The sequence below is a fragment of the Anomalospiza imberbis genome, chromosome 10 (assembly GCF_031753505.1).
Source record: "Anomalospiza imberbis isolate Cuckoo-Finch-1a 21T00152 chromosome 10, ASM3175350v1, whole genome shotgun sequence".
In the NCBI taxonomy this organism is placed as follows: Eukaryota; Metazoa; Chordata; class Aves; order Passeriformes; family Viduidae; genus Anomalospiza; species Anomalospiza imberbis.
The window spans coordinates 2309670-2330086 of NC_089690.1; the positions used below are offsets into that span (position 1 = coordinate 2309670).

At 41.5% G+C, this 20417-nt stretch overlaps 1 long non-coding RNA gene across 4 annotated transcripts; it reads left to right on the forward strand.

The window, feature by feature from the left end:
* The first annotated feature begins 8059 nt into the window (after positions 1-8059).
* LOC137479711 (uncharacterized) lies at positions 8060-20417 on the forward strand. 4 transcript variants are annotated; one of them, XR_011002453.1, is made up of 7 exons: positions 8060-9414; positions 11904-12165; positions 14250-14314; positions 16465-16558; positions 16677-16786; positions 19959-20054; positions 20267-20417. It is a non-coding gene; the product is annotated as an uncharacterized lncRNA (long non-coding RNA). The 4 variants fall into 4 exon arrangements; XR_011002451.1 differs by lacking the exon at positions 16465-16558; XR_011002452.1 differs by lacking the exons at positions 16465-16558; positions 20267-20417 and having other exon boundaries at positions 19959-20110.

Below are 20417 nucleotides of genomic sequence, written 5' to 3' on the forward strand. Positions count from 1 at the left end.
GAGCAAGAAGGGTCAGGCTTGGTCTGTGGCAAAGGTCATTTTTCTGTGAGCAGACTTTGATGGACTGAGATACAAAAGGTGATAAAGTTATCACTTTGAAAAAGTCTCTTGTTAGAGTACAAATATTATGAATTCATTCCTGTTTTTTTTTGCCTTGAATTAAAACCCACCAAGTGCAGCTATCTTTGGTTCCCTTGTCTGACACGGCTTTGCCAGTCTGTAAATTTTCTTTCAAATTAGCAGCCCGAGTTTTCTTATCAACCCTTAGCCAGTTGCAATTACTGTCACTCTTTTCAGCACAGTTAATAGGTTTGTGCCAACCAAACTGACTTTTGTCAGGAATTGTGATTTTCTGAGTGCCCTGAAGTCGCTGATATTGTTTTAAACATAAAAGCTTTTTCAGACATGGGAGTGACAGGCAAAGCCAAACTTTGTTCTCTGACTTCCCAAATTGCACTGGACAATTCAGAAAAAGCTGAGGGTGTGAAGGATTAGTTTTCCCCTCATTTTTGTAAGGGATTATATATATATATTTTTTTTTTTAATTTTTTTTTTTATGAATGCAATTTAAAGTAGAATAAACAGAACATGCACAAAACAGCTTTTGAAAAATGTGCGGTACAAATGTGGGGTCTTTTGGGAATCAGTGTGATGCATCTAAAATGCTGATGAAAATGTTAATTAGTCCCATGTATCCAGTACAAAGGAGAACATTTTCGTAATTAAGAAATCTATAGAACTAAGAAGAAAATAGATTCAGATGCCAGGCAGCTGGACTTGCCTTGCTGTGTTTTCTCTCTAATATTTTTGGGAAAGGATCTCTTATGGGCAAGAATCCTATGGAGGTGCAGGTATTTCTTCTGACAAGAAAGGTGGTTTCAGCTCTTTTCTGATGGAAGCATCACTAAGGGGACTTCACATCTCTTCCTGCTGTTTCCTGCTGGTGACATTTACCAGCCTGGGGGCTTTTGAGGTCATGGGAAAGGGACCTCTAACACCTCTGGGGAGCTCAGCTGCTGTATAACAGAGGAAAGTTTGGGGTGGGGACCCTTGTCCATAAGGCTGAGCCAGGCCTTGCCCTTTGCATGGGAATTTCTGTAAAAATTGAGGGTTTATGAGGGATTGTTTTGGAAAAAAGAGCAAGTTTGCCTGATCTAAGAAGAACATCCTTGCTATGGGACAGTGAGGCCTCCTCTGCCTCTTTGCTGCTTTTCTGTATTCAGCTGTGGGAGGAGGGAGTTCTCAGAGGATTTTTTCTTTTTTCTGAACACATATTTATATAAAACACTGGGAGAGGAGGGGAAGGGGATTTTTGTGTTTTTCCAAGCTTTTTTGCTCCAAACGAGCCAGAGCAGCAGTGAGACCTCTTGGGGCCAGTGGCAGCACTCAGGGCAGAGTGGGAGAACAGCCCTGAGAGCCTCCGCCCATCATGTCCTTCCCCTGGAAGTGGCCAGGAGCAGATGTCCAGGGCCAGAATTTGAAAACTGGGCACACTCTGCTAGAGAATTCCTCTGGATATCCAATAATCTGCTGTTTAAGGATTTTCTGGAAGTGGCAGCTACATCACAGCCTCTAACAGCCCTCAGTGGGCCTTCCTGCTGCAAAGTCTGCCTCGTTATCCCCTTGCACAACGGCATGGGATGATTTGAATGAGCAGAAATTCATTCCTTTTTCATGCTGGTTAGGCCACCTCCAAAGCATTCCAATGGGATTTATCCTGATTTGACAAAACTGAGGCAATGTTGCAGCCAGACCTCCCAATCCTCATTACTGGGGTGTCCCTAAATAGGTGCTTGCTACCAGGGCTCAGCCTCCAAAGGATAAAGGACAAGAGTTGCTGTAAAGAAAGATGCTCCAAACTGCTAAAAATACATTGTTCTGGGGTTTAGAGTCACATTCATGTTTCCAACAGAGAAATTAATTTGGTTGTCCCTGACAGAGCCATTGCTCCCTGTGGGTTTCTCCACAGAACTGTTTCTTCAGGGGACTATTAAAACCCACAGTGTTGGGAGTGAGGGAGAAGGGGATGGACACAGTGTAATAATAGCAGGGCCCCAAATGCTCCTTTCATTACTTCCTTCTCTTCAGAACTCCTTTCTGGCCTGTCTCTTTCTTTGTTTTTGTTTTCCATCAGCAGGATCCAGTCTCTTTCTGAATATATTTCCCCGAGTAACTTGCTGGAAATAGCCCACATTTGATCCTACACAAAATGTTTTCATGGGGACCGAAATCCAGCTGAGTGAAGGACATTGGATCCAAAATATATATTTATAAAAACCAAATAAACTAAAAACAACCTCCCCCCAGCAAAACCAACCCTCAGGAATGAAAGTTCCCGCTGATACCCTGTTTTCCCCTTTTTTCGTTCCCTTCACTCTTAGTTATATCTGAACGCAAAGTAGACAGCAATAAATTCAGGATCAGGCTCCCACTGCTCCTGTAGAACCATCAAAAATATTTGTTCCAAAATTTGTTCCAAAAGAGTAAAACACGTGAGAAGTTTTTGGAAGTCTGCTTTGCCCCAGGAGAGGGGAGCCTACACCAGGAAGCTGCCCAGCATTGGAGGAGGATTTCTCTGGGTATTCTCAGTTCAGAGAGAAATGAAAACTCTCCCAGGCTCTAGCCTGGTAGAAACTTTTCCTTTCTCTCTCACTGAACTGAGAATACCCATTGATTTCCATCTCACTCTGCTACTCCAACTCTTTAAAAACCCCATTCTGCTGGCTTTTTAATTCCTGATTTTAAGACAGGCCTTGGGTGAACAATTCTTACAGAAAAAAGAGAAATCTTTGCAACTTGAAGCCTAAGATTTTTACCCTTGTGTGTTCCTTTACACTTTTCTCACTTAAAACCTGTGTGATTGCCCTTCCTGAGCTTCCTGTGGTCCCAACCACTTCCTGTGCAAGTCTTCCTCTACCACCTCAGCCTAATTAATTCCTGGGATATTGCCCATGAAAACATCAGCACTGGGTTATCCAGATTGTTCTTCAGAACGCAGTGCCAGCAGTTCCTCGGGGTGGCAGTCCCCAAAACGTTCTGGTGGCTGTAGGGGTTGTTAATTTATAATTTTTCTGCTGTTTGCATTTATAGATAGAAATGCTTGCATGTTTTTTCTTATGTTTTCTTGGGTTTTTCGTTGCCAAAATCCAGCATCAGTGGCTACATCAAATGAAGCTGATTGAGGCTGGTGAAGTGTGCTTGGCTTGCATTTTAATGGGACTATTCAACCTACAGATGGGCTTGGAGAGAGGTCACCTAAGTTCAAGTGAGAATTTCCATGCAGATTCATAGATTTTGAAGGCCAGATGGCACCACTATGATCATCTTGTGTGAGCTCCTGCAGAACACAGGCCATGGAATTGCACCCATTCATTCCTACCTCAAGCACACCGTTCTCCCTGCAGATGTTTGACTTCTCCTCTGTCAGGCCCAAATTTCAGCTGACCTCAATATATCAATGATGTGATACTGACATCAGTCCTGTTAGTTACCCAGATTATGGGAACATTAAAGAGAAAAGCTTGCGAGGTCTCCCCTGGAATCTTGTTGGCTTGGTTGCAATTCCTATTTCTATATTTTTTTAATTATTTGCTGTAAGATGGATAGAGCTGTATGGTTGTTTTCAGGAGTGTTTAGTAAGAACTCCAGAGGGAGGATCTGACAGCCTTGCTCTGTGATGGATTGGAATGTCAGATCAGCATATGGTGAAAGGAGGGAAAAGGCAAGAGGGACAGCCAAACCAGAGCTCTTTTTTGAAACACCCTGGAAATTGGGTTGGTGACTAAATAAAGCTTTCTCACCACCAAAAGTACAGCAACAACAGCAAAAAATTTGATCTGAAAATAAGTCTCTCTTTTTTTTTTTTTTGCAGAAAATCATCGCATTTTCCTTGTTCATTTTGGGTGATTGTTTTTTTTTTCCCAGCAGGATTTCTCACTTTCCTGGACAAACAATGAATCTATGAAACTTTTTCCAAAAAATACCAAACCCATTTTTGATGTTTCCCAGCATTGCTGTGTCAGCCAGCCAGGACAAATGTTGCGTGACAAACCCAGTTCCCAGTTTTTTTTTCCCCCAGAAAGGCATTTTTTCCTTGGAATTTTCTTATTTGGTCCGACAGGAGCTCAGCATGTGAATAAAACATCCTGGGACATGAGTAATGATTGCAGAGTCAGATGTTCTGCATGGAGCTGGTTTGAAGTAGGAATAAATAAAAAAAATAAGAGGGCAAATATTGTTCATTTTGCAGTGCTGGCTGAAGTGAGTGTTCTTGAAGCTGGCTCAGAGCTGAGAATTCCAAATTTCAAGTGGTCCCACCTTGAGGTTGGTGTGTTTCAGCAGGAGGTGAAATGGGCAATGATTGGATGGCAAATAGGGACAGGAGTTTTGCAGGAAGGATGAATATTGGCAGGAAAAGGGGTGATACAGATCTTAAAAGGTGTTTTGGAGATCGGTCACCAACATTTCTCCTCATTTCTTCTCCCCCCCAGGGAGAGCATTGGACTGTGCTTAAAGGTGTGGAAGGAGTTAGCAAAACCCACCCTGGCAGCTTCAGCTGAAGAGGGATCCAACCAAATCCTGTTGTAGTCATGCATCCTATCCCATCGTCCTCTATCCAGAATCCTGGAATTGTTCAGGTTGGAAAAGCCCTCTGATGTCATCAAGTCCAGCCTGTGGCTGATCCCCACTTTGTCGCCAGCCCAGAGCCCTGAGTGCCACATCCAGGCGTTCCACGGACACCTCCAGGGGTGAGGACTCCAAACCTCTTTGGGAAGCCCATTCCAATGCCTGACCACCTTTTTTTTTCCATGGAGAAATTCCTCCTGATGTGCTTATGAACACGTAGATTGTGGCCCGCCTTTCTTTTCTCATAACTTTCAGGGAACGAGTACTAAAAGCAATAAATAATTAAATGCACAGAGCTCCACAAACCAGATCCTCAAATGTAGAACATGCGGAGGACATAATTTGGGACAGTGTGGGGAGGGACAGATTCTTGGTGGAGATCTTCAGAGACAAACAACAAACCTTTCCTGACTGTGGCCAGAAACACCTCGGTGTTCCTCACTTTCTTCCAGGTCAAAACGACTTTAATTTGCAATTCACTGAATCTTCTGCAGGGTCTGGGAGCAGTCTGTGTGCGGGAAGGATGTGCCACGGGAGGGAGGAAGAAAACCCTCGGTGCTATCCCACAGTGCTTACAGCCCCTGACAGGATGGCTTTTAGGAATGAAGGTTTCGACGTGGCTTAGCACACGCATGCTGTAATTTGTCTGTCAGTTCTCTGAAAGTTCATTGGCATTGTCAAGTCGTGTTTAACTCAGTGGGGAAATATGGATTTCATCCCTGGTGATTTCACGGAGCACTTTGATAGCCTGAAGGTTTCCCATTAGAACCAGGGCCTCCCACCTCCTCCCCACCTCCTTGGGAATTACTGCGCCTTTTTGGAGGACTGCAGCATGCAAAGGACCCAAAATGAATCGTGAATGAGTCTTTCAAACTGTGGGTCCTGTTTGGAAGGATTAAATGTCTGATTGTGCAGGAATACCGGCAGGTCTGGAACGTTTCTGGATATCTGTGTGAATAGGGGTTCATAAAGCCAAAAGAAGGGCACGGACAAAAATCAGAGTTTTCCTTGGTAGAGGATTGCATGTGCCAAATGTAATGGAGAACTCCACTTGTTGTGCTGGGGCATGCCCAGAGAAGAATGACAGGAATATTTTGACACTTTTCTTCACCTTTTCATTTTTAAAGGAGAGTAGGGAACTCTTTGCAGCACTGTACCTGCTGGGCTTGGCCCAATACCAACAGAAAATCTCCACATTCATTGAAGTGCCCAGGCCAGAGGTGCCTCTGCCTTTCCACAGCTGTTGCAGGCTTCAGATGAAGACCAATAAACCTTCTGTATCTGGACAACATTTTATTTTCCATGCTCAGCCATTTATTAAAAGGTGTTTCCAGACAACATTAACAAAAATAAAAGCTGACAGATTAAAAGGAACTCTTAGTTTTGGAGGTGTGCTCCGAGCTAAAATAATTCTTGGTGCTGATCCTCCACTGTTCAAACCTGAGCTGTGCAAAGCACTCTCTGTGAGTTTGGATGGGTAAATATTCCATGCAAAAATAAGAGTGTTTATAGCAAAACAATCTTTATTATTTCTTTTCCACTCTTCTGCCATGCTGTGGTTTTTTAAAATCTGAATTCATGAGCATATATGTCATTTTATAGTGTCATTTTACCTGGTGAGTGAAAAGGCAATTTTTATAAACAAAACTTAGTGCTAACAAAAAACCTGCATCTCTTTGTGGTACAAATGAGCATAATTACAGTAAAACACTGCTTTTAGGAATGTTCAGCTGCTGTCAGCCTGCCTGACCCACAGCAGAATTGGATACATGTTCTGTTCCTGGAAAAACAGACAGGAGACGTGGGTTCTGTTGGGTACAGCTTGAAGACAACTTTTAACCATCAGAAAACAACTTTAATCTCTCAGAAGCCAACCTTTAACCCTCAGAAACCAACTTTTAGCCATCAGAAGCTGAAGGGCACCTTGCTGACATTGATTTTCAATCTGAAGCTGGGTAAACAAGTTGGAGGAGGGGAAGAATGGAGATGATTTTTCTGCTGACTGCACAGAACTGGCTGTTTGTTAAACTCCAAGGGTAGATTATTCCCACGTGTTTCTGCCTTGTTGTTTGGCCTGGGCAGAGCTGGCTGTGCAATATGGGATGTGCCAGACTGGATCAGTGTTAACATTCAATCTCCAGTGCTGCTCGTCTGGAACACCAAGTGCTCTTTGATAGCACTGAAATGTCCTGATCTGCTGCAGGTTTGAGGGGATCCCACCCTGACAAGCTGTCACAGCATCCCTGGAGAGGGAGAGAAAAGGTGTGTGAGGATGTGACAGACACGAGGACTCCTCCTGAAACCCCTCGGGGCAGCAGCAGGTGCCGTAGGTGGAACACTGGAATTGGATATTTCCTCCCAGGCTTCTCCAGCACCTCAGCAAAGCTTTGCCAGGATGTGGAGAATGTTTTTTCAGCTCCTCTTTGTTGTTTCACTCTCACTCCAATCCCTTTCCAGAATTCAAGAGTGGAAAGAACTCTGAGCAAGTCATGATAATTCTGTGACCATCTTGGTAATGCCTCCATAATTAACATTTGTCCTTACAGATACAATAACTTCCTGTAATGCAGACATAAATATTCCATTTAAATAGGCACCTGAATTCTGGGGATGAGTGGTGTAAACTTTAATTACATTTCACAAGTGCATTTCCCTCATAATCCCTTATTTTTCATTAGACACAAAATAACATTTCTGCTCATTTTGGGTAGGTTTTTTTTCTTTGCTTTGGTCTGTTTAAATACAAAAAAAAATGTGAACAAGTAGAGGAAAGCCTGTTGACTTAGACAAATTAAATATGTACAGAGTAATTCATACAGAAAGTTTAATTTTTTTTCCTTCTGTCTCAATAAAGATATGATAATTTTTTGAATCAAAGTCTTAAGCTTCATACTTTTACAATCTCTTCAGGAAAACAAATGCTAGATTCATTTGAAAGTTATTATTTAACATGTTACAAGGATTAATCTCTCAGCTGTTATTGAAGCTCATGTTGTTGAGTTTTGGTAATTCAAAGAAATATAAATACAATTGAATTTGATGAGGGTTTCTATTGATGGAATACAGACTTTGCTTTCCAATCAGGATTTACTTACTAATCTCATTTTTCCATGTAGGAAACCACAGCTGAGTTTGGGCAGAAATGGAATTTGAGTTTTATTCTGAAGGTGATCCCTGTGAGTAGAAACATCACCTTGAACTGGCTCATGGAATTCATACAAGGGATGGAGGGACAGGACACAGGGAATGGCTTCCCATGGCCAGGGGGCAGGGAGAGATGGGATCTTGGGAAGGAGCTGTTCCCTGGGAGGCTGAGGAGGGGCTGGGATGGAATTCCCAGAGCAGCTGTGGCTGCCCCTGGATCCCTGGCAGTGCCCAAGGCCAGGCTGGGACTTGGAGCAGCCTGGGACAGTGGGAGGTGTCCCTGCCATGGCAGGGGTGGGATGGGATGGGATTTAAGATCCCTTCCACCCAAACAATTCTGTGATTCCGTGATTCCCTGAGATAAAACCTAAGCTGTTGTCTAAAACGATAAATCAAAAGTTCAGGCTTGAAGCAGAAATTTCTGTCATTTCTGAATATAGACTCAGGAATTTAACGTTGCATGTTTGGTTGTTTCCAATTGACAGATCCTTTTTCTCTCCCTCTATTTATTGAATATTATCTCTCCATTCTGCCTGTCGTGGCAGTACCTGAAGTTTTGTGATACGCAGGCTTTGGCAGCATTATTGACTTAAAAAGTTCCTATGTCCTTCACATGCCCATGTGTTTAACTCCCCAGATAAGTTCACAGTTATATTCTACAGATCTGATCCAATTTATTTAAACAACAAGATACTGCTTGGAAGGAAATATATCCTGCTCTCTATCTTTAAGAATTACCTATATTTGTTAAAATCTGAGCCTAACTATTTTTCACAGTTAGGCTGATGGGACTTGATGCCTTTCTGAGGGGAAAAAACCTGAGAAATATGCCCAGAAAAACAAATCATTAGATGTGATAAGCCAGGAGGTCCAGTTTTCCTGATAATTTGTCTTAATTATCTTTTGTTTTGTTTTTTTTTTTTTTTTTTTTTTCCTTTAACTTTGGGCTACTTATTTATATTGGAGGCAAAAATAATCCCTCTGTTGTCCTTGGATATTCCCAACAGCCAAGAAAGTCTTCTCCATCTATTTCCCCTCATCTCCCCAGCCCGTGCAGCCGAGCTGCCTTCCAAGGTATAATTAATTTATGGTTTGTGCCCCAGGGAGGAAAAACTGAGCGCTCATCAGTGTGATGTTCTAGCACTTCAGTGCATTATTTTTGGGCATTTTATTGCATTTATTCCAATACCCATGGCAAACAAACCTGGATTCTTTGCCCTTCATTTCCTTCTTGAATATAATAAATCAAATTCTGGCACTGATCATATTACAAGCACTTTTTCTGATGGTAATTCAGACTAAAAAGGGTCTGATTTTGGTGCTCCCAATGTAGCTGGTTGGGAGGGAAGTGGATATCCACTGAAATAGTAAAATACAAAATATAATGCCCAGAAATTGGCTCTGTTCTAAAAGAAAAGCTCAATTTTATGTGTTTTAAAGTGTTTTGTGATGCAAAGTTTCTGCACAGGGCAACAAAATCTGCACAATTCTTGGTCCAGTTCATGCCACATAATTTTACTTGCTTGGGAACCTGAATTTCAGCCTCTTATCTGAGAGTCTCAACCTTTGTGGGCAGTGGCAGAGCAAAATTCCCATTCCCAGCTGCTCCTGTTGTAACTGTCTGCACTATTTTAGCAATTCCAGGTAAGTTTGTGAGTAATTTTAGTTTTACAGGGACTGAAAAGGTGTTTTTTTCCAAAATGGTGAATATTGCTCCCATTTTCACCCAGAGATTTTTATTCATTTTTATTCATTTTTAATTTGGCATTCTATTTTCTCTTCCTGTTCTAAACTGAGCTGTCAAAAACCAGTGTAGTGTCTGGGAGGTGTGCAGGAAGAAGGGAAATAAGTCACATTTTTATGTTCTTTTATCTCCTTAATTTACCAGGAGACTCAGTCTGACCCAGGACTTCAACAGGGAGAAAATACATTTAAAGAACAACACAGGAAAAGAAAGAAAAGAGCAAATAGTTATGAAATGTGATATTTTGGTGGATACAACTAAAATTATTTATATATTCTATACAGTCAATCAGAAATATTAAATAGCTGAGCACTGGTGAATTGTGGTGACATCATGAAGGGGGTAGAGAAATTCTTAGCCCAAAATGACAAAATTTCATGTCCCTAAAACTTGGGAAATTCTCCTTAAAGAGGACATCTGAAGTCATCTGCATGAACCTGATGTTTATTTTTCACAATGAAATGTGGTATTTTCTTCCTTTCTCCTCTGAACACCAGGGAACTTTGTTGTTGCTGTTTGTAATTAATAATTCTTGGCATTTTTGCTTCAAATTTTACTGGCTATATTTATAGAACTGAATTTAATTCAACCTCACATTGGGAATACAAATATATTAAATCCCTAAGTCATGGTTCTTCTTCTTTTTTTTTTTTTTTTTAACTCCTCACATGCATTTAGTAAAGGCTACATTTCCAAAATTCCCATCTGTTCTGCATGTAAATCCAGCTAATTATACACTGATTGACAAGGCTATAAAAGGACATTTTTGGGGAGATGATAGGTTTGGGAGCTGCACTAAAAATTCCCACGTGGAGGCATTCTGAAGTTTTCCCATGGAAACTCTGTGTGGGAGTCAGGGGGATACAAACACACACAAAAAAGTGTGCTCTGGCTGTCACCTGTGTGGTGTCAGAAAGGCTTTGGGGTTTTTGTGTGTTTATCCACGCTTGAGTAAATGTGAGTGTGGGGAGGGGTCAATAATCCCAAATAATGTCACAGCTCCACAGCAGCCCTGGATCAGCAACGATTCCTCAGGGCTCTGCTCTTAGCTTGAAGGGGAGCTGGAGAGATCCCAGAGAGCTGTGGATGGCCCCATAGGCTCTTATGGGATCGGAGAATTCCAGAATCCCAGAGCCATTGAGTTGGAAAAGCCTTCCAAGGTCATCAAGTGCCCGATGCCCACCCTGTCCCCAGCCCAGAGCTCTGAGTGTCACCTCCAGCCTTTCCTTGGACACCTCCAGGGATGGGCACTCCAAACCTCTCTGGGCAGCCCCTGCCAAAGTTTATTCACCCTTTCCATGGGGAAATTCCTGCTGATTCCACCCTGAGCCTGCCTTGGCCCAGCCTGAGGCCATTCCCTCTCCTCCTGTCCCCTGGGATAATATCCCAAATCCCCCTGGATGTCCCCTCCTGCCAGGAGTTGTGCAGAGCCACAAAGTCCCTCTGAGCCTCCTTTTCTCCAGGCTGAGCTCCTTTCCCAGCCTCTCCTGGTGCTCCAGACCATTCCCCAGCTCTAACCCCTTTATTCCTACCCATATTTCCATGGAGAGCATCATATCCAAGGGATGATGGATTGAGCAGTTGAGCTTCAACAATAAATTCTGGGCATCAGCGAACACCTTGGATTTGAACCCTAAATGCTGAACTTTTGTCTAAAAATAGTCATGTTGCAAGATGAGCCACTCAGTTGCTTTTTAATAAATCACCCACTTTTAAAAAGAATTTATTTTATGTTTCTTTGTCCTTTCTGTTCTTCCTTGTTTAATTTTTTTTTTTAATCTACATAAGCCACTTTTACTCTAGACAAGGAAGAAGAGAGCTTGTATTTTAAATAGATTTATGTATGAGCAGGTCTATTTTTGAGAGAATCTGTGAGAAACATTATCTGAAAATTTTGATAGAATTGGAAGGAAAATTGAACACAGAAAAAGGTCAAACAAAAAGCAGACAATTTCTTAATTGTATTCTTAACAAGGGTAATTAAGCACTGGAACAGATTATTAATGGATGTGGTTCATGCAGCATCAGATATGAGGAGCCTTAAAATAAGATTGAATCTCTTCCTAAAATGCCTGATCTAATTTCAGCACAAGTTATTGGGTTAGATGAAGGCATCAAGAAATAAAATCCCAATCTGTGGCACAGGAGAAATGTTCACAGTATTTCTGATGGCCTTGGAATGTCTGATTCTGGAAAAATCCACCAGGAGAAAAATCCAATTGTTCTTCTAATGTGAAATGTGAGTATAATCACGTTAAAAATTAACACATTGGCTAGACCATAGAATAATATTGGCTTTGTGGGTTTCTTTTTTATATTTTTTATTTGTTCTTTTGAAGATTATGGATAAAAAGGATCAATCTGTATTTTATATTTCTTGATTTCACAGTGTTGATGTGATCCTCGTTGATCACATCAACAAGGAATTCCTGGCTGTAGATCCCAGGTGTTTGTAGGGAGTTTTACACCATTTTATTTGGATTATGAGGATTCACTTTTAACATAGGTGGAGGAAATAACAGAGTTCAAATGCTCCTCAGATGCTGCCACAGATCCATGTCATGGCCATCCTGCCATTCCCTGTCCTTCAGTGAAATCTGGGGGTGCATGGGATGCAACCCAGGAGCACCATTTAGCCCTTGTGGGAACAGGTAAATCTGGGAATGATGTGTTCTGGAAACAGTTTTCCATGAATGGAAATCCCCCCGTCCTTCAGTGAAATCAGAGGGCACAGGATGCAACCCAGGAGCACCATTTAACCCTTGTGGGAACAGGTAAATCTGGGAATGATGTGTTCTGGAAATGGTTTTCCACAGGTGGAATGGTTCATCCCCCTGTCCTCCAGGGGAGAGCACAAGATGCAATCCAGGGCCATCGTTTACCTCTTGTGGGAGCAGATAAATCTGGGAATTATGTGTTCAGGGAATGAAATGTCTTTCTATGGATGAACTGGTTCATCCCCTCTCCAGTAAAATTTGGTGGTGCATGGGATGCAATCTATGAGCATCCTTCAGCCCTTAGAGGAAAAGCTCAATCTGGGAATGACGAGTTTTGGAAATGGTTTTCCATGGATAGAATGGTTCATCCTCTGTCCTCTAGGGAAATGCACAGGATCCAATCCAGGAGCATCATTTAGGCCTTGTGGGGACAGGTAAATCTGGGAATGATGTGTTCAGGGAACTAAGTGCCTTTCCATGGATGGAATGGTTCATCCCCCTGTCCTTCAGGGGGTTGCACAGGATCCAATCCAGGAGCATCATTTAGCCCTTGTGGAAGAAATTAACTCTGGGAATGTTTTGCTCAGGAATGAAGTGCCTTTCCATGGATGGACTGGCTCATCCATCCCCCCGCCCTTCAGGGAAACTTTGGTGCATGGGATGTAATCCAGGAGCATCATTTAACTCTTGTGAGAACAGGTAAATCTGGGAATGATGTGTTCAGGGAATTAAGTGGTTTTCCATGGATAAAATGTTTCATCCCCCTCTCCATCTGGGGAGTGCAAAGGATGCAATCCAGGGTCATCACTGAGACCTTGTGGGAACAAATAAATCTGGGCATGATGTGTTCCAGGAAAGAAGAGGTTTTCCATGGGTGGAATGGTTCATCCCCATGTCCTCCAGGGGAGTGCACAGGATGCAATCCAGGGCCATCATTTACTCCTTGTGGGAGCAGCTAAATCTGGGAACGAAGTGCCTTTCCCTGGATGGAATAGTTCTTCTCCCCCAGGCAGCAACCAGAGCTCTGCTCCAGATGGGGAATGTCAAGCACCTCCCAAGGTAATTAATCTCCCCCAAAGTCCCGTCTAATTTAATGAGTTGCAGTTCACAGAGCGGTGTTAGCAAGGACCAAAACATTGGCTAAAGTCTGTGGGGAGCCTTAAATCAGGGAAGAGCACCGTGAATGACTGCTGGAAGTCAATCCAAAGGCCGCTCTGAATTTCGGATTAACATTCCTAGTCACTCCCATTGCCCTAAATAACAACTTCACCCCTCAACTCTGAGAGTAACTGAATGCTTGTGGTCCCTGTGCCAGGGATGGGTGGGAGCTGGATCCTTCTGCCAGTGGTATTCCCAATTTCCAGGCAACAGAAATACGGGATCTTTCCTCTCATTCCCAAGAAATTGCACTTCACTCTTTCAGCGCTCTTTAATTTTGTTGCTGCTGTTTCAGGGAAGTGTAAATTCTTCAATTTGGTGGATTTGATGCTATGAAATCCTGTAACTGATAATTAGACTCCAGCCTGGATGTTTACAACCCGTGGCTCCATGTTTTCAGCCAGTTCTTTCCCTCTGAATTCCATGAGGGTCTCGGTGCAATAAAAAGAGCAGCTTTCCAAATAGTGCAACTTCTGGCTGAATGAGACTTTGATTTTAGCCTTTCTTAGAATCAGGGCTACAAAAATATTTAGTTTTTCTCCTTGTAGCCTTTAATTTATACAAGAACCCTTAATAACCAGTGCTTAGCCACCAGGAGGCTGCATTTATTTAAATCAATATCTAATTAGCTTCCTTTCACTCCAGAAATTTAAGGAATTTAAGCAATTAAGTTTGGGCAATGATATCCTCCTGCTTGCATTTGTTTCTGCTTGACTACATTTTGCCTGTAATTGAGAATTTCTAGACCCCAAAATCACATTGATTTATTTGGTTTGTTGGTCTACTTGTGTATTTTTAAGGATTTTTTAAAGGATTTTGGGGTGCAAGAATCTTTCCTCTTAACTTTCATTTTTTTCCAGCTAGTGGAAAATGAAATTAAAGGATAAGAAGAGTGATTTTTATGGATTCACAACACAATGCGAAGGTGAAACTTCCTCTTACTTCTACCTTGAAATTGCTTTGATTAAAAGGCAAAAAATTTCTTTTGTGCGAAGGAATATTTGTAAAATGTAGAGATTCCAATTCATAGGCAAATCAGAATATTTGAGGAACTTTTTTGGATGGCAGGGACAGAGAAATCTCTTTGAGGAACATTTTGTGGTAGGGACAGGGAAATCCATCCTATGATATTTTATGTATTTGAAACAATTAATTTTTAAACCATTTAATAGAGTAAGATCATCTTTCTTTCTTTTACAAGCAGGACTTGAAAAGTAAAATTGATAAAAATCACTTTCCCCTTTTAAATAGAAATATTAAATCTCTGAAAAATCTGAGCTGGGACAAAATAATTCTCCTGTGTTCTTTGTAAAGAACCTGAAAGGCCTCACAATAGAGGCCTGTTAGGAGAGATGACTCCCTGCATGGGGATTTGTGGGAATCACAACTTTTCAGGAAAAAATGGGAGTGCTAGGTTTTTTTTTTAAATCCATGAAAAAATGAGCAACCATTTTGGGCGGACCAGAACAGCTGATACACTCCTGCCAACCTTGTTTCTTTATATAAGTGGTTTATTTATATATGGAGATGTTTGCAAATCCTCGACACCGAAAACACCCTGTAAGCAACAGAATTTACAGGAAATCAAAAAATTCCTGGAGCTGCCAAAGAAAATGCAGAACCAGAGATCCCTACTGCAGGAGGCCCCTAGTTTGGAGTTTTGGGATTGTTTTAAGAGTTTTCAGGTTCTGATATTAAAAACTGGGGTTAATGGTTGGACTTGATGACCTTAGAAGGTTTTTCCAACCTGATTGATTCTGTGATTCCATAATTTTGGGGTGGCACATATGGAATATGCAGCACAAAAAATCTCTGGGCAGATTTATTTTCTGCCAGTTTTCAGGACCTTTTCCTGAGTGAACTCATCATGAAAATGCTGCATTGTGGATGGATATCACTGAATTTAATTTGCACCTTTGACAGGAAAAGTGGCTGCCTGTTGTATTCCAGGACAGAGAATGGTTCCGAGAAAACATCCCAGAAGGAATTTTACATTATTACAGCACTGTCAACCTGAAATTGGACTTTCTAGGACTTGGAAATCCCATTCACACAGAGTTATCAATTGCAATAAATAATCTCTTGGCTCACTTTATTCCTATTCACCTTATTCAGCCTTATTGAATTAAGGAAATATAAAAATAACCCACTTGCTTAATGTTTCTGGATATGTATTTGTCATTCATGTCAGTACAAAAATAGCTCGATTTTTCTGGTGTGACTTTTATTTTTCTCCCCCAAAAACTTGAGAACAGATTTTTTGAGCTGCCTGGGAAAAAAGTTGCCTCAGAGATGACATTTCAAAGATCCAACCCAATAAATCAAGATATTGTGGCCGTTTCCCTGTATTTCTAAGCTCGTTGTTGGAAACAACAGCCCGATAATTGTGGCTGCTCATGCCATTAATGAAGCAAAGCCATCTGAAGCTGGGATTTGCAATCTTTTCTGCATATGAATAGTCTGAAGTTCAATGTAATCTGATGATCAAGACCCACTCGAAGCATTTGATTGTGCAAGTTGTTTTTTTGTGCCCCACTTTAGGCTCCCTTTGACTCCCAAGTGGCTGGAATGTTGTGAATCACAAGTGGGGGAGCAGCTAAATGGGGAAAGAGAAGCAAATAGATAAAACAGAGAAGAGTTTTGGATTCTCTCTCCTCTATCCCAGCTCTGGGCACACAATGGCAACTCCTGACTTGAGGAACGGGAGGGGAAAGCGTCGGGGTTTCCAGCAATCCGCTGATATTTTAAAGGTGGGTTTGTAGGGTAACTCAGGTTTGCCCAATGCTGCTGTTGTGGGTTTGGGATGCTCCACGCTCAGGGTTTTTGGGATGTTTGGGGCAGAGTCTGACCCCAGCACCTGCATCCACAGATGCACCCTCTGCTTGCATCCTGAATTTTTTGGCTCATCCAAATCCAGCAGTGTCAATCCATGCAGAGCAAGGTGAGGTGACCTTGAAGAGCATGAGGAGCACACACAGGTCCTTGCTTGATGCTGATAATAAGAAAAAAAGAAACATCTCCTCCTGATCAATGCCACACCCCACAATTTAATATTTTTTTCTCTTTTCTGTCTAGACAGGGAGGTTTGGAAGTGTGGTTTGATGGCAGCAGAAACTGATCATAGGAAAGTATTTTTAATAAGGGCAGGCAAGAATGAGCCAAATCAAATGTAAACAACTTTATTTTTTTTTAGCTTAATCTGCCTCAAGAGAAATGGCAGATTCACCTCCAGCACTAATGAGTGAATCCATTCCAACCTCACTTGATTTTCTAACAGTTTCCTACAGGAAAAATACACAGAATATGCTAAATACAAATATATGGAAGTGGAACTTGATGATCCCACGTGTCCATTCCAACTTGAGGTATTCTGTGATTTATGAAGCAAAGGCTGCAGGTAAAAAAAAGAATTTTAAAAATAATCCTGCCACTAAATTAAAGCAACACTGTGGGTGTTTTCTGTCTTGTTTGGAACTAGAACAAGGTTGGTCCAGTTGGATCTGTAGTTTATCAGTTCCTGGTGGCTTTTCATGATTCCTGGTTTTCAGAGGTATTTATCCATGACACACACACCTTCCATGCCACATTTAGAAATTGCTGGGAGTGACATGAAGTTGAGACTCAAGTTGTTCTTTTTTAATATGGAAAGTGTTTGACTATCCCATTTGACTGAAAAAATCCATTATTTCATAGTCATTCTCTTTCTTGAATATGTATTTCCCCAAAATACTTCTGAAGTGTTCCTTTCACCAGGATTTTGAAGTGAAAATAAATATTAAAGGTTTGGAGCTGGCCAACAAGCTGGAAAATCTATTTCTGAACCAGCTTTGTGTACAAGATGCTCAAAATAACAGAGAAAGCAGGATGGAGACTTCATTCCTACCTGAAGGATAGAGCCCAGCTGTTCCAGAGCCATGAGAAATATAATTATTAAAAACCACTAATGAGGCATCTCAGGTGGCACAACAAACTCACCTGTATCTTATTTCTATGCTTAGCAAATAGCAAATTATTTTTCTGGAAAGAATTGTTAAAAGTAATGTTAAGATGGGAAAAAAGGAAATATTTGCTGCACAAATTCTCCGCTCTCAGCTCTATTTTCATTTACAGCTGTGCAAGCTGAGTATAAAATGCAGCTATTTTGACTTTGTAGTATTTCACGTCTCGTTTGAACGGTTTTAAAAATTGATTGAAGGCAGCCAAGAATTGGACTTTTCCCTCTTCTCTTGTTCCATGGTGCTTGGTTTTATGTGGCACCTTTTCCACTAAAAAGGCACAGAGGAGGCTAAACAGCAAAATAAAAGCCTGCCATGCTCTACTAAATCTTATTGCCCAAACCAGAATCATTTGAATGTTTTAAAAGTTTTATCTGTTGGGTCCCCATGGGAGGGGAATGTCGGGTTGGTGGTGGATTTATTTTCCCTAAATTTCTGAATTTCAATCAGGTTTGCTCTAATAGCTGTCAGCTGACCTGATTAAAGCCTACCTCTCCTCAAGTTGATTTAAATCAATTTGGCTGCCACACAGCAAGCTGAAATCCATGCTGGCCATCTGCTACGTGAAATTAATTTATTTTGGAGAACTTTAATTCAATTACCAGGCCCATATTCTGTGGCAGGTGTAGGAGACAAATCCATATTTCAGGTTCCTATGTGGGTTCTGGTGTAGGCAACTGAGGAGTGAGAGGAGGGCTTGGGTAATATGAAGGGAGTAAGACAGGATTTCCCTGAAAGCTTTAATTACAGTTTCAAAGCAGAAGATTTAAACAGGCTTTGGAATCAGGAATATTTAAAATACTCATATTGTGACCTCGCAAACTGCGGCTGGTGTTGCACACAACACTAGAAATTATATAAATACTGTGACTCGGTTAACATTTCAAATCTCTGACTCACAAATTACCATGAAAATGGGGGATATTTCAGGATCAAATGAGGCCTTTACCCATTTCTTGGCTTGGGGTTGCAAATCTGGAAGGCCAAAGTGGCAGAGCCAGATCACGTGTGGCTTTTGTGTGATGTTGGGAGCCCTCTTGTCACATCTGTCAGCTGTTGGAGGAGCTACACTCCATGGATCCGCTGGCATCCAGGGTGTGAATGTCCCCATCCAACAGGAAAACGTGGAATTGGGTTCAAAAGTTCAAACCAGCTCCTGGAAAAGGTGGAATTGGGGTTTAAAACTTCAAACCAGCTCCTGGGCTGTTCCTGGAAAACGTGGAGTTGAGTTTGTTTAAAAGTTCAAACCAGCTCCTGGAAAAGGTGGAATTGGGGTTTAAAACTTCAAACCAGCTCTTGGAAAATGTGGAATTGGGATTTGAAAGTTCAAACCAGCTCCTGGAAAATGTGGAATTGGGGTTTAAAAGTTCAAACCAGCTCCTGGAAAATGTGGAATTGGGATTTGAAAGTTCAAACCAGCTCCTGGAAAAGGTGGAATTGGGGTTTAAAAGTTCAAACCAGCTCCTGGAAAAAGTGGAATTGGGGTTTTAAAAGTTCAAGCCAGCTCCTGGGCTGCTCCTGGAAAACATGGAGTTGAGTTTGTTTAAAAGTTCAAACCAGCTCCTGGAAAATGTGGAATTGGGGTTTAAAAGTTCAAACCAGCTCCTGGAAAATGTGGAATTGGGGTTTAAAACTTCAAACCAGCTCTTGGAAAATGTGGAATTGGGATTTAAACGTTCAAACCAGCTCCTGGAAAATGTGGAATTGGGGTTTAAAAGTTCAAACCAGCTCCTGGAAAAAAGTGGAATTGGGGTTTAAAAGTTCAAGCCAGCTCCTGGGCTGTTCCTGGAAAACATGGAGTTGAGTTTGTTTAAAAGTTCAAACCAGCTCCTGGAAAACATGGAGTTGAGTTTGTTTAAAAGTTCAAACCAGCTCCTGGGCTGCTCCTTGTCTCACCATAACAATTGTGGCTCCTCCTTATTTATCAATAACATGAGGGAAAAAAGTATTCCCTCTTTTGGTCTTACTTGGTCTTACTAATTCCAGGGGTTGTTCAGGATGGAGATCAGCAGGAATTTCTCCATGGAAAGGGTGGTCAGGCCTTGGAAGGGGCTCCCAAGGAGGTTTGGAGTGCCCATCTCTGGAGGTGTCCCAGGAATTCCTGGATGTGTCTCTCAGTGCTCTGGGCTGGGGACAAGGTGGGGATTGGACTCCATGGTCTTGGAGGGCTTTTCCAACCTCAATTATCCTGAGATTCTTTTCATGTGTCTTAACGGAAAAAAATTCTGGTTTTCCTTCAAACTTTAATTTCCTTCAAACTTTAGTTTTTCCTTCAGGCAGCTCAAAGCTAAATTGGTTTTTAAGAGAAAGGAAGAAAATATTTTGCCAAACTCATGTAAAGCTCTTTATTGATAATCATTTTATGATAAATTTATAGATTTTTACTTTTAATCCTAATTTGGGAGGAAACATATCCCAAATATCACTACAATAAACCCATTTCTTGCCCAGCTCTACTCAACCTGCAGATTTATTTCACTACAAATTCAGTTACCTTCTCCTGAAAGGTCAGATAAAAATGGTCTTTTATTACTGGCCTGACATTTTATTAAAATCCTGCTTTACTGTGTATAGGAAGAGAAGTGGTGGTGTGGGAATGCACAAGAGTGGACAGGGGAGTTCTGCCAGGTTCCAGCTACTGGATCTGCCTCTCTGAGCCTCATCATCATAGTAAATATATTTTTGTCAGCTCAGTTTCTGGCAATAAAATGGTTCTTAAGTTTCCATAGGGTTGGTGGTTTTGTTTTTTTGGGAGTTTTTTTGGTTGTTGGGGTTTTTTAAATTTTTTTTGTTGTTTTTTTTTGTTTGTTTTTTGTTTTGTTTTGTTTTCTGGGGTCTCTTTTAAAGTAGTTTTTAGTCCTCCTGTTAATCTGGATGTTCAGGAATATCCATCAGTCGTGCTGCCACATCCCCCTCCTGCCACCAGCATGACCTGGAGAGTCCCTGAGGGGCACCCAGCTCTGGAAAGCAGCAGAAGCTGAGAATTCCTGCTCTGAAGAGCAGCAGAAATGAAGAATTCCTGCTCTGAAAAGC